This window comes from Bacillus rossius (genome assembly GCF_032445375.1).
Source record: "Bacillus rossius redtenbacheri isolate Brsri chromosome 4 unlocalized genomic scaffold, Brsri_v3 Brsri_v3_scf4_2, whole genome shotgun sequence".
Lineage (NCBI taxonomy): Eukaryota > Metazoa > Arthropoda > Insecta > Phasmatodea > Bacillidae > Bacillus > Bacillus rossius.
Genome location: NW_026962011.1, coordinates 32392897 through 32409211, shown reverse-complemented (window position 1 = coordinate 32409211; position 16315 = coordinate 32392897).

The window sequence follows — 16315 nt, the reverse complement described above, 5'->3', positions numbered from 1 at the left end:
GACCTCTGGTGTCGTGAGTTCGACCCCAATCTCCGGCACAACTGGAATTCAGGAGCACCGAGTTGGCATCCACGTGGTTCGGAACCCATGACCTTGCAGTCGACACAGACCCTGCGACCAACTGCGGTGTAAAACCACTCCTTCTGCCTTTGTTTCAGACACCACGAGAGAGTTTGCAATTCTTTCGACGTATTTAACAACGGCGTTGTCTGGTTTGTGCAGAAATAAAAACTACCATTTAGCGGCAAACGCTGCTCTTGAACAGTAAGGGGAGGGGGAAGTCTTTCCGAGCCCAAATAATTTTTAAATTTTATTTTGTAGGGTATATTAGTTATTAGTTTTATTTATGCATTTATTAAGAGCCGGCCAACAGACATAGTCCAAAATAGGCTGGCACCATAGACGTATAAAACAAATACAAACAACATTTAATTATTTAGAAATTAAATAAGGAAAAATTAAAATAAAATGTGAAGTGTAGTCTTGGATAGCCATGAAAACATATACACCACATTGAAACATGAATGCAGTAAAAATAAAATAACAAATATAAAACTACTATCACTAAAATCACTTAACACAAAGGAATTCACTATAAATTTCACATTAAAAATACATTTACTCATTAGATATAACCTATGGAAATTTATAATTTATATTATTAAATATTTTTTAAAATTATTAATAAACAACTAAGGCTACACGAAGGTCTGATACAGTAGGGCTCGCTGAACCTCAGAGCGACCCCCCTACTTTATGTTTAATGTTTACTTAAATCTTAAATTAATGTGCAAACATTTTTTTCCATCAACAGTTGTATAACACTATTAATGTTCAGAGTTTGATACAACGATGCAGTAAATATTACAAGGCCAATCTGATTTATTTAATGACTTTTTTTTTTTTTTTTGCGACCGCATCCTTCGTTTGTAGTATAGTCCCTCCCGCAGGCCTGAATTTGACCGTTTACTGCATATCCGATGACCAGTGAAGTGATCGTTCGCTGCCGCTTCTACTATTACAAGGTCCGTCACACTGTCAAACTCCCCCAATACAGTTGCTCAAATTATGATGGGCACTTATGGACGATATCGAAAACGTCGCTGGCTTAGTCATGTTTTTCCTGAAACGTTGGATGACTGGAGTTGCCATAAAATATTTTATATTTATGACGGGTTCATAAATAGGTTGCATGTTTGATGGACCAATCAGAATCGTGCTCAGTGAAAACAAAATGGCGGAAGTTTCCCTTCCAACGAATCTTTAAAATGACAAAAGACATATGGGTGATTAAAAAAGGTTGTAAAAGTAAATTTACGTTATTAGTAATGTAGTATGTAAAGTAATTTATCTGTAAAAACATATTATGTGTTTATTACTTTTAATAATGCAGACAATTGATAACATTTAAATTAACAAAATTAAAAAAAAACAACACTAAAATCATTATTTCATATTTCACACTTCACAGCAAGCCCTTTAAACATTATTTTGATTTTTAAAATGAAATTAAAATTTAGAATTTTGAGCTTGATCTGTCTAATAATAAAAGTTGATACTGTGTCAGGATTGAGTTTTTTTTTTTTTGCTATCTGTCCAAATGTATCCCACACAGAATATTAGAAGTCAGTATTACGTCTCAAATTTTTTTAGCAAATATAGTCAGTGATGAAAATTTGAGTGTGATTAGGCTTTAAGAAGTTTAGAATACGTGCGTTATAAGCAAAAGTTACAACAGTGTTTTTCAACATTCGATAACACAACATTATTAACGCATGTCTTGTGACCAATGAAGGTCATTTTTTAAACAAATCTAGTAGGTAATGGATACAGGTTTTTGATGTGTAATTGTAATTCACTTGAAGTGAACATGCTCGATTAAAACTTCATAATGAGATAAAGAAAGTTTCTGGTTGTTATTGTGTAGTAATTACTTAAACCGATTAGGATACTCATCAACCCCTGTGACTCCCGTACAAAGTGGTTCCGGACATGAATCTCCATTCAAAAGTTGTTCATAATAATTGCCCCTATCATTCCGGAAAGTTTGTAACAAAAGTCACTTAATCATCCTGCGTACAACTCTATCAGAAACATTTTCTTTTAGCTTCTGTACTTTTTCCATCGTGCTGGTAGGCTAACTGCGAGACAGCTACTGAACCAAGAGCGTAAGCATGATTACATGCTGAGTAGGGAGGGGGGTAAGAACCACTTTGCCCGCTGTTTGCTTTCAAATTCTATCCTTTTGTTGGCGGGAAATTTATATTTTTAGGAGGAGGTTGGGGGAGTATGGTGTGTATGTATTTGTGTGTGTATACATATACATATACACACCCTACTTATATATATATGACTTTGATAAACGGCGACATCGTTTGGCCGATCACCATGAAAGTTGGCACATCGAACGAAGTGTTTTTTTTTCCACCGAGAAGGTTTTTATGCCATATACATTTTGCTATAACTCTCATATAGACGGCGCTGCTGCGCAACAACTTCTATACCGTTCAGTCGATCGCCATGGAAGATTGATTGACGTTAAAATTAAGAAGATAATTACTGTCTACATCTGATTTCGAAAAAAAAAAAAGTTCCTTTCACCCTGTGCTCAGCCCGGGCAACGCCGGGTACTGCAACTAGTAGTATTATATAATTTTAAGTAATGCCTGAAGTAAATATATACTGGCTGCTACATATTGTCTCCCCGTGACGTCATTTACACTTAATGCTGAATTAACTTTTTTGAATAACTATAATTGTAACACCTATAATTGTAAATTTACACTGTGTTATGAACTAAGGAACTCTCTTAACATGTTATCTATGGCTTCAAGAAGTCAAAATTTCCATAAAAAACTATACAATTATTTTTATAGCATAAGAACAGTTGAATCCAATAAGATGTCTTCCGGTTACTACCCCGCCACTTAATTTGATTATTACTTACTAACATATTTCCGCCAGCGAGTTGGCATGCCTTCAGCAGTACACGCTCTTGAATCACTGAACGAGTTATCTTAATTCCTGTCAGAAACCGTACTGTACTTAAATTAACATTTTGTAAGACTAGATTCACCACAAAACTTCACGAAACACGCGCCATGAAACAGTTCAGAGTACTGAAATTATTTCGTTGGGTCAAGCCCTGCGATGGGTGTGCAATGTCGTCACAACAGCTGAAGACCTCGGCTTCTGGACTCATGAAGGCATTACGTCAGTGTGCCACGGGGCTTCACAGTGAAGGAAAACGCACTGTGAACACAAACAGTCGAACTCGCGACCTTGCCACGCGAAAAAAAAAATTATGTACTTTTCACAAACCATTCCTTTGAGAACCTGTTGCCAAGAAATAGTTTGCAATACTATAAGAAAGCAGATTTTGGCGTTTACATCACATGGCTATGGTTATTTTTGCATAGGCCTACATGAAATACGTTTTTCGAGGTAATAGTGAGTGTTTCTTAAAAATTGGCAAATAATTTTATATTTGATTTGATGTTTCATTCAAGCATAATTTTTAAAACCACGCAAAAAATCCAATATTCTACAATTTGACTTTATTTGTTTGTATCATGCTTTTTATGTACGCAATTATTACTGGAAAACTATTCAGGGAACGGTTCACGGACAACTTTAACTTCTATTGTAGGCACTGGGACAACACAAAGCATAAATGCCCGGGTAAGAATCAGATCCAAGTATTGCTGCGAACACTATTATATAGTGATGCATTTGTTCATGTAAGTGTACAAATGTACAAATATCTGTAAATGTACATAAATATTTCTGTTCAACTAAAAAAAATTATAAAGTTAGCGCTAGGCTTTAGTGATGACGACACCCGAGGATACATGGAAGTTGTCAGCTGGGAAAATACGAGTGTTTTTAGACATTTTTGTCTTCCGCGCAAGAGACCATTACTCCCAGCAGAATTTCCAAATCCAAGAGAGGTAAATAAAGTCACGTTCGCAAGTTTACAAACGAATCTCTAAGAAAAACAGGCATTATTATTTTTAAGCAATAATTTGACGCATAACATAAGTTGCACTAGAAGTGACAAGTAAAAAACTAGAACATATAAAGGAATACGAGGTATTATAACCTTAAAGTGTCACAATGTGTGATAGATATATTTTTTAATATGTCATTCAGTTTTGGGCTTAAAAATGTCTTACTGTGAAGCATGAGATTGCTGCCTACACCCTTATTAAGTCTATGATTGGAGTTCTTGCTTTGGATCTATTTTCATGTCACTGTAGGTAATTCCATTGAAGTGAGTTTAGTGGCTCGTGTGCACGAGAAAATGTGAAATTTTTGGAAACAAAAAAAAAAGTAATCAAATATTATTCTAAACGTTATTTAAAAAAAAAGATAAAATAAATTAGGAATGACGATTTCTAACAGTGAGATTTTCGACAAGGCTCTAAAAGATGTACCTTCTTTCCGCATATTAATACCAACTTAATTCGTTGTTTGCCATTCAATATTAACGGTCTTTCACACGCTGGAACACTTATTTTCACGGACTGGTTTCAAAAATGACCTGTCGCCGGGCAAACAAATGGAATGTCGACGCGAGGTTCAATTTTCAAGGAAAAGAACTGTACTTTAGAAATCTTCCTCGAAGCGCGCCCATTTGGCAGTAGCGAAACAGAGTGTACTTCTGGAAATGATTTTTTTTTCTCCCACCCCTCGTTTTCTTTCAGTGTGACGAATCAGCGGCGCCTCGAGGTTGCAACAATGATTGCAATGCTGCATTACAGCTGTCATACTGCGCCCGTCGCAACAATGGCTGTACGGGAGGGGTGTGTGACGTCTCTTGAGGGGGATGTTGGGGGAAGTGTACCACATGCTCGTGCTAGGGAAGGAGGGGGGATAAGTCTGCCATATGTTGTTTTTTGTATTCGCGCATATGCCGTATTACGTATTACGCATTACAAGTGTTAGCAGAGACACTGTATGCCCAATTCTGACAGCTGCGAGGCTAATACGACAGCAGTCAAGAGGGCTGGGAATAAGTTTATTGTTGCTATAAAATTATTAGCTCTTCTGCGGGAAACATAAAAAAAAATTGTGGTGATATTCAATCAAACTTAAAACATTTCGTGCTTGTTAATTTATAATATTATTGGTTTATGGTCTGCTGTTTCCATCAAAACACCACAAAGCCGTTTAAATGCCTAGTTGAACCCAATTTCTGATTCACACGATATACAGAGACGATACTTAACATGCTTTATGTGATTATTTTAGAACACTTGGAAACCTTTAATGACTCTCGCCATTCTCACTCACATACAACCATCGAATCACAAAGCCATCTGTGTGTCTTCATAAAATTACATGATTCTTTATATTTGGCGGTACTTCAAGGAAGCAAGATAACAATAACATATGAGCGTTTTGAGGCTGAAATATAAGCCTGCAGTTTTCCAACACAGGTTTCCAAACACACTGTTCAAATTCAGTATTATTTTTTTTGACAGGTGTTTCAGCCAACATTCAGACTCTCACAAAGTGAACATGATGTAAGATTATCTAGTCCAAGGGCGAAGGCAGTGGAAAGGGGAGGGGAAGATATATCTCACTCCCAGATCCTAATAAATTCTGGAAATAAAACTATCATTCACACCAACAAAAGGAGAGAATTTGAAAGCAAACAGCAAACGAATAGGTTCTATCCTACCCCCCCCCTTTTTTTTTTTTTTTTTCATGAAATGAAATTGTGCGTAAGTTCCTGATCTATTATGGTGCTACATTGATTTGTGATTGTTTTTTGTTTATTAAGTAGTATAATTAAGCATTAAAATTCAGACCGTTCGATGAAGAATCTGTAGGAAAAAAACACATTATCTTGAACAGAGTGTATGTTAGTCTGTTAGTGCAAAATAACTACCTTCTTGCATATTCTAAAAATTCGTGAGAATATTTAGTGATTGACGGTTCCTAAAGTTTACATCTTGTTCTTTGTGAGAAATATCCTGTTCTCTGGACTATATTGCAGGCGACTCGGCCCCTGAGCTGCTCATTACTGCAGCGAGACGATACGTAACGACTGTCGCATTATGATCAAAGCTGAGCGAAAGCACGAGTGTACCTTTTTAACAGATGAATATCGCGCAATATTCAAGTCCCTATGCCTAATTAGAGAGCTTGACGCCGCGGTGGCTGCCGGGTTGCCAGCCAATCAGCCACTCCAACGTGATTGGCGATGCTGCGAGTGGAGCGAGGGATGGAGGGAGGAAGGGAGGGGGGGGGATGCTGCAGACGCGGCGTCTGGCGTCCACGCGCGGCTCCAGGGGCTGGCCCCAACATGGCGTCGCGACGCTCTCCCGGATGCTGCGGCGGGGCAGGAGGGGTGGAGGCAGTTCACAAGATGGCCGCCGCTAGTCACGCGGGGTGAGCGTGGGAGGGAGGAGTGGTGGGGGTGGGGGTGGGAGATGCCCGGCGAGGGAGGGGAGGAGTTGCGTCAGGACTCTGGTCGCGCTCCGCCGGGGGAGGGGAAATTGGTGAATGAGGGGAAGGAGGGGGCGGAACAGTGGCGCAGCGCCCGGAAAGAAGAGACAACGAGGGACGCCGCTGTGCAAAAAGATGAACGCCAGAAGGGAGAGAGGAGAACAAACACAACTCGCTGCGCCAAACATACATCAAAAATTCTCCCCTTGTCAGCCTACCGGGCACGCTTAGTGCAGGAAATAAGAGCGTTATTTATACAACTGAGATGTGCAGTTGCGTATGCTGCACGCGTCTCTACTGGCCACTGCGCTAACCGTCTATCTTTGCGACCTGCCGAGAGCTGGAACTTCAACTCCGCGGTGTTCATTCTTAAGTAATACACGTATTTGCAAACTGCAATCTTCGAAAATAGCCTACACTTCAGTCAACGGAGTAATAAGTGTTTGAACAAAATATTGGTTGTCTGTAAAGTCGGTTTACGGACGATAGTTTAACTTGACAACGTCATAACAAAACATTGATGAAATGATTGCATACTTTTATGAATATAATTGAATCATTTTTATTGAATTATCACTATTTTGTATGGATACAAAGAAGGAGTGAAATGAAATCTACAATTTAATTGATAAATTTACTTTTATTTGCACTCATTAATTCAAATATGTTTATTACTTTAACGAACAGATTATTTTAACAATAACTTTTATACATGTTTGCTATTTAACTTCTTCCAATCTGTGTTATTCTGTTAAGGATAGGACGATGATAAGCAAAGTAGGAAATTAATGGGAGTGTTTCAAGTTTAATGTGCCTCGAAAAAGTAAAATCGATGGTTGTTCCAATCGAGTGTAAGAGAGATAGATGCGGCGCAAGCGTACAATGAGCGTAACGGGACGCAGCGTAACGGGACTAAGCGTAACGGAACAATGTGCGTAACGGGACACTTTTTCGTGCGTTCAGCCGGCGTTCATCGATTTTAGACGTTGTCACGTCAAAAAACTAACCCTTTACACGGTAAAAATAAAGCATTTTGAAGACTTCTGTATCTGAAACATGTCACCCGATAGATTAAAAATTACTAGTACTTGTATTTGACTTACCATTAAGATATACAATCTTGTAAAATGCCAGTGTCACCACTTAAATGGTCCCAACGTCGCTCACTGCCCGACGCAAAAAGCTGAATTCAAACTCAAGCCTGAGCTTAGAGGCTATACTGCGTTTCTCACACACGGGAGAGTCGCACTTATCATTTCGCCTCACACATCTACACCATTATCTGGACTGGTTCGTTAGAGAGTTCGAGAAGTTTAACAAATTTTCCTTCAGTTTGATGAAATTCTGTACTGTTGTAAGGCGTTTAGTAAAAATACTGAAACAAGGAAATGTCAATGGAAAATAACGTATACCGCTTCGTATGGGAGTCATTTTTCGTCAAATGATTTTACAATTCAAATCCAGAATAGTGTTATTGCAGTTGGTATGTTTTTACTTTCAGAACTCCATGTTTACTAAATCACTGGTTAGTTTCTGGGGCAGAATTTTAAATTATAATAAACTAAACAATATTATGTTGGGTAAAATAGACTAAAAATGATTATTGAATAAACAAAGATTAGTGAAGACAAGAACATTTCAAATATGACAAATATCTCTCTGTGATAGTTAAAAATGTTAGCTACCTGCATCCATCTTCAAGTACCAAGTAGGGATTGCAATCCAGCAAAATGGGCTCCCGAATATATTTGTTGAATTACTGCCTTTACCTTGATTCAAGACATTTTCCACTGTACTGTGGTACGTTTTTAAAACAATTTTCTTATCTATTCTCGCAAGGCGTATTACATTGATTCGAGTAGAAAACCTGAACATTTTTTTAAATTGTAGGTACAGCTGAAGAATGTCTATTTAAAAACGACATTAGGAGAACATTGTCGAGTATAACGAAAAAGTTTGTGGCATTGTTTCAAAAAGTCTGAAGGCGGCGGGAAAACAAAATGCCTAAAGTTTCTCCATTTATTTAAATTATCGGCTTTAAAACGCATTTGAAAACAAAGCATTGCATAGAAATAGGTCAATTACGCTGAAGATGACAGCTAAAACTCTATACAAAATAATTAACGCTAAAATACGAACAAGAAATGCAGATAAAAATAAATGCAGATAAAAGGCAATGAAGACTACGCTAAACAAGTAGGAACAAAAAATGCACAAGTTTGTTAAAAAGTATTAAAATAAATGGCGACATACGGAACTGATGGAATGAAAGGAAAATACTTGACTTTGAGGCACGACAATTTATTGACACTCAAACCGATAAGTGTGGAGGCGGAAAGAGCGTTTTCTACCACTGGCTACATACGTAGTTCTTTAAGAAGTAGATTGGGAGATAGCACAAAATTTACTCTTGTGTAATCGAAAGAATGCTCTACATTACAACTACCTTGAATTCAGTATATTTTTATACTTGAACTACGAAGTTTAGAGAAAAAACAAAAACAAAATTAATTGAATACTCATTTGTTTGATGTGATACTTGTGGACACAAGAAATAGCTATGGTTTACACTGTATATCATAGAAAACCCTCAAGTAACAAACAACAATTTTAATACTTGAACAAACTGAAGACAAGCTGTTTAGTAAAATGTTCGTGTTCGTCTGTTTGTCGCTGTGTTATATTGTTTGTATTTATTTTTATTTTTGCATCTCTTTCTTCGTTATCAGCCCATTGTGTTCGTCTGACTCCTTACACGGAATTCTTTGTACTATCTATGCATTTGTCATTTAACATAACATATTATTCTCTTTTTTTCCTGTATGTTGGTGTATTAATAATTTTTTCCTTCAGGTTTAACTATGAAATATGGCGTATGTCAATAAAAAATGTTTTTAATGATTTTTCCCCACTGCAAGAATAATTAAATTAACATTTGTTTAGACTGTTCAGGTTACATGAAACAATTTTCTAATTGTGGATCAGCATCAGAGATGAAAACACGTCAGAGCTGAACAAAGTGAGGCGGGATGATAAAAGCGACGCTCGCTTGCTTTTCTATGTAGTGCAGTATCACCTCTAAGCGCAAGGCCGAGAACTGGCGCACAGGGCAACTGTGACATCTGACCGGTAACCGTAACATGATATGGCGGAGAAATGAAGATAAATGTGTAATTAAAGTCCCTCGAGTACTTTCAAGAATCTACACAGGATGTTTCATGCCTAAACATTATCCTGGAACACGCGTTTTAGCCTTGTTTACTCTCGTGCATACCCAGTTTAAAAACGAAATCCGGAAACAATGCTACCTGCCCGTTCTTAGCGAATTTTTAAGATCCCCGTCTACCCGGTAACACACACGGTCCGCAGAGCTTCAGGAAAAACAACGCGATATCAAAACTTCTCAAGATATCCGAGTGGGGTCTGCTTACGAAAAAAGCATTTAAGAGTTCTCTGAGGGCCGAAAATTACTTTTGATTCCGGATTAAGTTTTGAAACTGCATTTTTAGAAGAGTTAAAATGGCTAATAGGCATGTTTTCAGAGTAATTTTTAGGCGTAAAACAACCGGTACAGATTCTTCAAAGCCCATAAGGGACTTGCATTACACCTTTATCTTCATTTTCTCGGCCATATAATGCTACGGTCACCGGTAACATTTCACAGTTATCCTGTGACGACGAGAAGACTGCGCGCCAGTTCACAGCCTTGCGTTTAGAGGCTATACCGCGCTGGAAGCACCAGCGAGCGTCGCGCTTATCACCCCTCCTCACACCCCTGACGAGGCGGGCCCCTTAAATGCTTTTCGTAAGCAGACACGATGGTGGTATATTTGGCAGTTTCTAAACGGCGTGGTTTCTGCTGCACCTCTGCACACCGCCGGGTCTGACTCGCTGTTGGCGGCGCGGTGATTACAGGCGGACAGACGCCACACAGGTCAGTGGCTGACATCAAGTGACCAGCCGCGGGGTTTCAGAGAAACAAACGTGGGGAACATCAGGATTCCAAGGGCAGGATTCAAACCAGCGCCCTCCGCAGTTGAGTCCAGCGTGTTACCACTGCGCTGCCTCGCTCCGTGTTGGCGGAATTGTGGTTGGCAGCCTTGACTGGAGTCCAGTGTGGTTTCCGACGTCGACACGCCATTCGAACAGAAAGGCTAACGGTCTCTCGTCACGTGGCCGGGCGCGCTAGAAGTGACACTTCACATTTAGGGTACACAAATATTTGAAACGGGTGTACAAATGTGCAAGCATACAAGCGTTCAGGCAAGTATATAAGGATGTGTGCAAGTATCTAAGTGCAAGAATGCGAAGTAGCAAGTATGTGAATCAGTAAGTATGCGCGCGAGTGAGTACGCAAATGCGCAAGTGCGCACGTTAGCAATTGTAACAAACATGGTGATGAAACACGGTTGTCTGACTCTCTACATTGTTCGTTATTTTCCTTCTCTGCTCTCGCCAATTGAGCGCCCCACTCATGTGCATTGCATTTTTTTAGTTTTTCGTTACGCTCTGATCTCGTGCCACCCTACCGGTTGTAAATAAGTTTCACGTCAAAAACAATAAAACTTTCTAAGCGCAGCCTTGTGACGAAACGCACCGCGGAATGGAAGGATCTGCGATTACGTAAAAGGAGCGAGCGGGGTGTTATGCTAACTGTAGCAATGGGCAGGGGGTTAGGGAGGGAAAGGGGCTGTTATCGCAGCCACACTCCTGGAGGGCGCTGAAAGCCTGAAGGGCCCCCCCCCCCAACGCAACCCTGGACAGCCCTTCAGCGGCTAATCAAACCTTCACGAAGTAGGGAGGGTTGCATCATCAGCAGGGGGTAGCTTGGCCTGAGGAGGATCCGCTGTCCACTCCGTGCGCACTGTGCGGCACGTTATTGTTCCGTTACCTTGGCCAACACATTTTTTACTACCAAAAAAATGTTCAGATGCCACAAAATATTTTGCGAGAACTCACACTGTAAAACGCACTGTGGTGGCAACATAACAAATTTTCAGTACTACACGACAATAATTGTTTTTAAATTTGTTGCACAGTGTTTTTATTTAATTTATTTGCTTCAACAAGCTTTTAAAGCTTTTGGATTAATAAAATGGGACACAGTTTGACGTTAAAATGCTTAGTATTTTGTAAGTATGACTATATATCAGAAAATCCCATGAATCAACCGACTATTTATTATTTTGTAAATGTTTACATGTGAACTTTGTATTTTTGTATGTTTGTTTTTATAAACACCGTTTAATACTGAATAGAATTTGATACAATTTGAAACAAAGACAACCCCAATGTACTTGATTAACACATTGACTACATATAATTATAAAAACCCACCCTCAAAGTAGTTCAAAATGGATCAATTTAGTTTTAAAAAAATCATAGGATGTAAGATATTAGGGAAGAATTAAATTTCCATCAAACGCAACCCGTTAAGCTTTGGAGTTATGCAGTTGTTGCTGCAAAGACGATATATAGCGGTATTTTGCATCATATTACAAGCTAAATAGCGTGACCTTTTACGCCACTACGATATAAATTACATATTCCAGTTATTTTAACAGTTTTTCCAGTACTAAAATACATGAAACAAAGCAGTTCGCATGTTGTCAAGCACCTCAAATATTTTTAATGAACAATTCACAGCTATTTCCTCTAATCCAAAACCATATTTGATTCTACTAAAGACCTGCCACAAATAAAAATGATATGACTGCCAATATTTTTTATTACTTTAATCGGGTACACAATTTTTAAACGGTTATTTATTGTATGTTTCTGGATGTTATCTGCTAACTGTAAAAATAAATTAAATAGGCTCACTGGATTCGCAAAATAAGGAATTTTATTTTAATGGCAAAACACCAAAGGTTCAAAATAACAATTTAAATGCAGTTTAATATGGATATAGTGTTTAATCTACAACGTAATATGACTGTCATGAAAGTATGATAGTTAATGGCAAATAATAGTATAATCTAAACGCTACATTTAAAAATGATTTGTTTTCAGATGTTCTTAAGAAATGATACTTCCAGATTATGTATATTTTGGATTAATAACTGTTAAAATTTTAGAGAATGAAATTTACAAAGTGATTACGCTGATTTAATGAAAATTATGTTTCAATGGATTGTAATAATGTTCATTATTTTAAATGTATTATTTCCATCTAACTTACTTTACCTTAATACAAAGCAATGCCTTTGAATTGCACTGACAAAAAAATAATCTATGTAAAAAGTGTTAACGGTATTTCTCAGAAAACAATGTGGTAATATTTTTTGTAGAGACGACATACGTTTGGCGTTATCGTCGAGTGAAATAAAAGCCAGAACCGCTAGAATGCTACTTGTTAGCAGCCTGCTTGCAACCCAGTCGGGATCTCAACGAGAGTAATTTAAATGTTTCAAAAAAGACAAATTGCACAGCAACACGCCCACGGATGATCACAAGGAAAATAAGCGAAGGCGTTTTGCTTTGTAACCGTCCCCCCCTCCGCCCCGAAAGACCGCGTCGCCCTCGCGGCATCCCCGAAGCAGAGCGCGGGCCGGTCCATGTTCGGCGCTAGGAGGGGTGGCGGGCAGCGGAGGGGAGCTCCCGGGTCGCCGGGCCGCGCCGAGCCACTCGGCGCATGCGCAGAACGCCTGCGGCCCGCGTGCGCAGACGGAGACAGCGGGGCTCCCGCGCAGATTGATTCGCGCGGCTGCAGCATCCCGGGCGGAGACGCCAGGAGCTCTCCCCTCCCCTACATCCCTACCCCTCTCCCCACCCTCACACGCGCCGGGCAGCTACCCCTCCCTCCCCCACCCCTAGGGGCCCAACCCCCGGACATTACAAAACCAAATTGGAACCCCCGGCCACTTCACCGGGCGAGAGCTGTAATGCGGATTTTAGAGGCGGATGGGTTAGCCCCTCCCCGCCTTACATCCACCCCCTATTTTTTTTTTATCTGAGGGGTTGGGGTAGTGGTTTGTCACCGGCGAGACTTTATGGTCAAAAACCACAAACGAGAAGGCATCTATTCTCTGTTTTTTTTTGCTAAAAAAAATTTAAGCAGTCGATGTAAACCGGTCTCGAGAATATGTAGTTTACACGGTCTGGTTCGCCCAGCCAAGGAACATGCGGTGCTCTTGTTACAGCGAGCGAGGCAACCACAGAAACACCCGAGACAAAGGAAAAAAAAAATTCTCCTACGTAGTGAAGATTCTAACACAAATAAACTACACAAACCGGGTATAGATACTGTTAAATTACCTATGACATTTTTTTTTTCTTTACCAGTTAATATGAGGTAATGTTATAGCTAATGTTAATTTTCAGTTTACTCTTTGACGGTGAATTCTGGCCAAATATGAAAGTACACAACATTATCGCACTTTCGAATGTAGGCAATATTATAATTCCCTAGAAGCAGAGATAAATATTTGCAAACTTATATTTATGAGAAGTAGCAGAAAATAAACTGATACGTTAATAATAAAAGGCAAGCCAAATGAAAAATTGCCTGATTTATATTATTATGGTTTTTATTTTGCAATGCGAGTATTAATATTAATGGTTAAATCAGTGATTAACAGAATCAGGTCAAAGGAAAGACCAACGTAAACACGATAAACGTTTAAGGAAACAGGACATCACTCATCAAAGTATCTTATCCCATTAAAAAATATTAATTTACCCATGCAGAATAATAGTAGAGAGCGTATGGAAAGCAGAAACTGAGCAAGTGTACATTTCAAACGTGAGCCTGCATTTTCAGGAAACCGAGATAAACTTGAATTGTATTACACATTAGATGCAGCGCAAAATACCGAATATAACTTTCCCAAAGAAGGATTTAAAAATATAATATTTACAAACAATTTTAATGTATCTGATGGTGTACTTACTAATGGAGTTATGAATATTTTGTCCTTAAACCCTTGTTTATTCAACCCATTTGCAGCAATGGTTGGTTGTATCAAAAATGTTTTGAGAAAAACCTTTTTAATATATTTCAAGGTTAGTGTTAAACGTATAAGTTACACTAAGGTCATGGGAGCCATTTGACGGGGGTAGAATGGAGCAGCGATGGAATTTACTCGTGAAGGAAACATGTGTATTACAAGAAAACCCTCAGGGAAGTGGTCACGACCTCCACATCTCCTAAACGCAAAAAATCCTTGTTTGAACCAGTCGGGAATCGAATTACCGTAGCAAGACCGCTTGGTCTAGCGCTCTAGCCTAGTGGTGGAATACAGCTCGAGATGCCAGGGTCGGTGCCGGCTGCACCTCCTGCTCCGCTCTGCAGGGGTGGAGCAGACGGCCCGCGCACGCGCACAAGTGGCCCACCCTGGGAGGAGCAGCCACCCGGCTCGCAGAGGTATCCAGGGGGCTGCCTACCTGCTGGGTGCCCCTGGTGATACCGCTAGCCATGTCGCGGTGGCTTGGTGGCGGCCTACCTTGCCAGGCGTCGATTGAGCCACTGCAAGCCCACCCAGCAGCAGTGCCCAGGGGCTGCCTACCTGCTGGTTGCCCCTGGTGATACCGCTAGCCATGTCGCAGCGGTTTGGTGGCAGCCTATCCTGCCAGGCGTCGATTGAGCCACTGCAAGCCCGCCCAGCAGCACTGCCCAGGGGCTGCCTACCTGCTGGTTGCCCCTGGTGATACCGCTAGCCATGTCGCGGTGGCTTGGTGGCGGCCTACCTTGCCAGGCGTCGATTGAGCCACTGCAAGCCCGCCCAGCAGCAGTGCCCAGGGGCTGCCTACCTGCTGGTTGCCCCTGGTGATACCGCTAGCCATGTCGCAGCGGTTTGGTGGCAGCCTATCCTGCCAGGCGTCGATTGAGCCACTGCAAGCCCGCCCAGCAGCACTGCCCAGGGGCTGCCTACCTGCTGGTTGCCCCTGGCGATACCGCTAGCCATGTCGCAGCGGTTTGGTGGCAGCCTATCCTGCCAGGCGTCGATTGAGCCACTGCAAGCCCGCCCAGCAGCACTGCCCAGGGGCTGCCTACCTGCTGGTTGCCCCTGGTGATACCGCTAGCCATGTCGCGGTGGCTTGGTGGCGGCCTACCTTGCCAGGCGTCGATTGAGCCACTGCAAGCCCGCCCAGCAGCAGTGCCCAGGGGCTGCCTACCTGCTGGTTGCCCCTGGTGATACCGCTAGCCATGTCGCAGCGGTTTGGTGGCAGCCTATCCTGCCAGGCGTCGATTGAGCCACTGCAAGCCCGCCCAGCAGCACTGCCCAGGGGCTGCCTACCTGCTGGTTGCCCCTGGCGATACCGCTAGCCATGTCGCGATGGCTTGGTGGCAGCCTATCTCGCCAGGCGTCGATTGAGCCACTGCAAGCCCGCCCAGCAGCAGTGTCACAAATTAAAAATGACTTATTGAAAATATTTTTTCCGTGACGTGATTGCGGCGGACCAGGCGAGATGACTCTGCAGTGGTTGGCCGTTACCTTCCGCGGGTAGGGGCGAGCACCCAGGCCCTCCGAGAACTGCGCCGGCTGGCGGGCGACCCGCCACGCGCGTACAGCTACAGCTAGCTGTGGCAGGTCTGTCCTAACTGACTTCGCCATGAAGCACCCCGCCGCCATTCTCTGAACGTGATCGTAACGAATCTCACGAATAATCTGCCCGTGCGACCTTCTCGTCGGTTCTTGCCGCAATGGGGGTAACTGAACCGTCTAGGATAAGCCCACTCATATTCTACGATTTAAATTTCGATGTGTATATATTTATAATTTTCGCATATAAGAGCGCTTGTAAACATTTGGTGTGCTAATAGCTCATAGCTCAATAATACATACATATTATAATAATAAATGTACAATGTATAAGATATAATATAAAAATCAATGATATATATAAATTCTATACC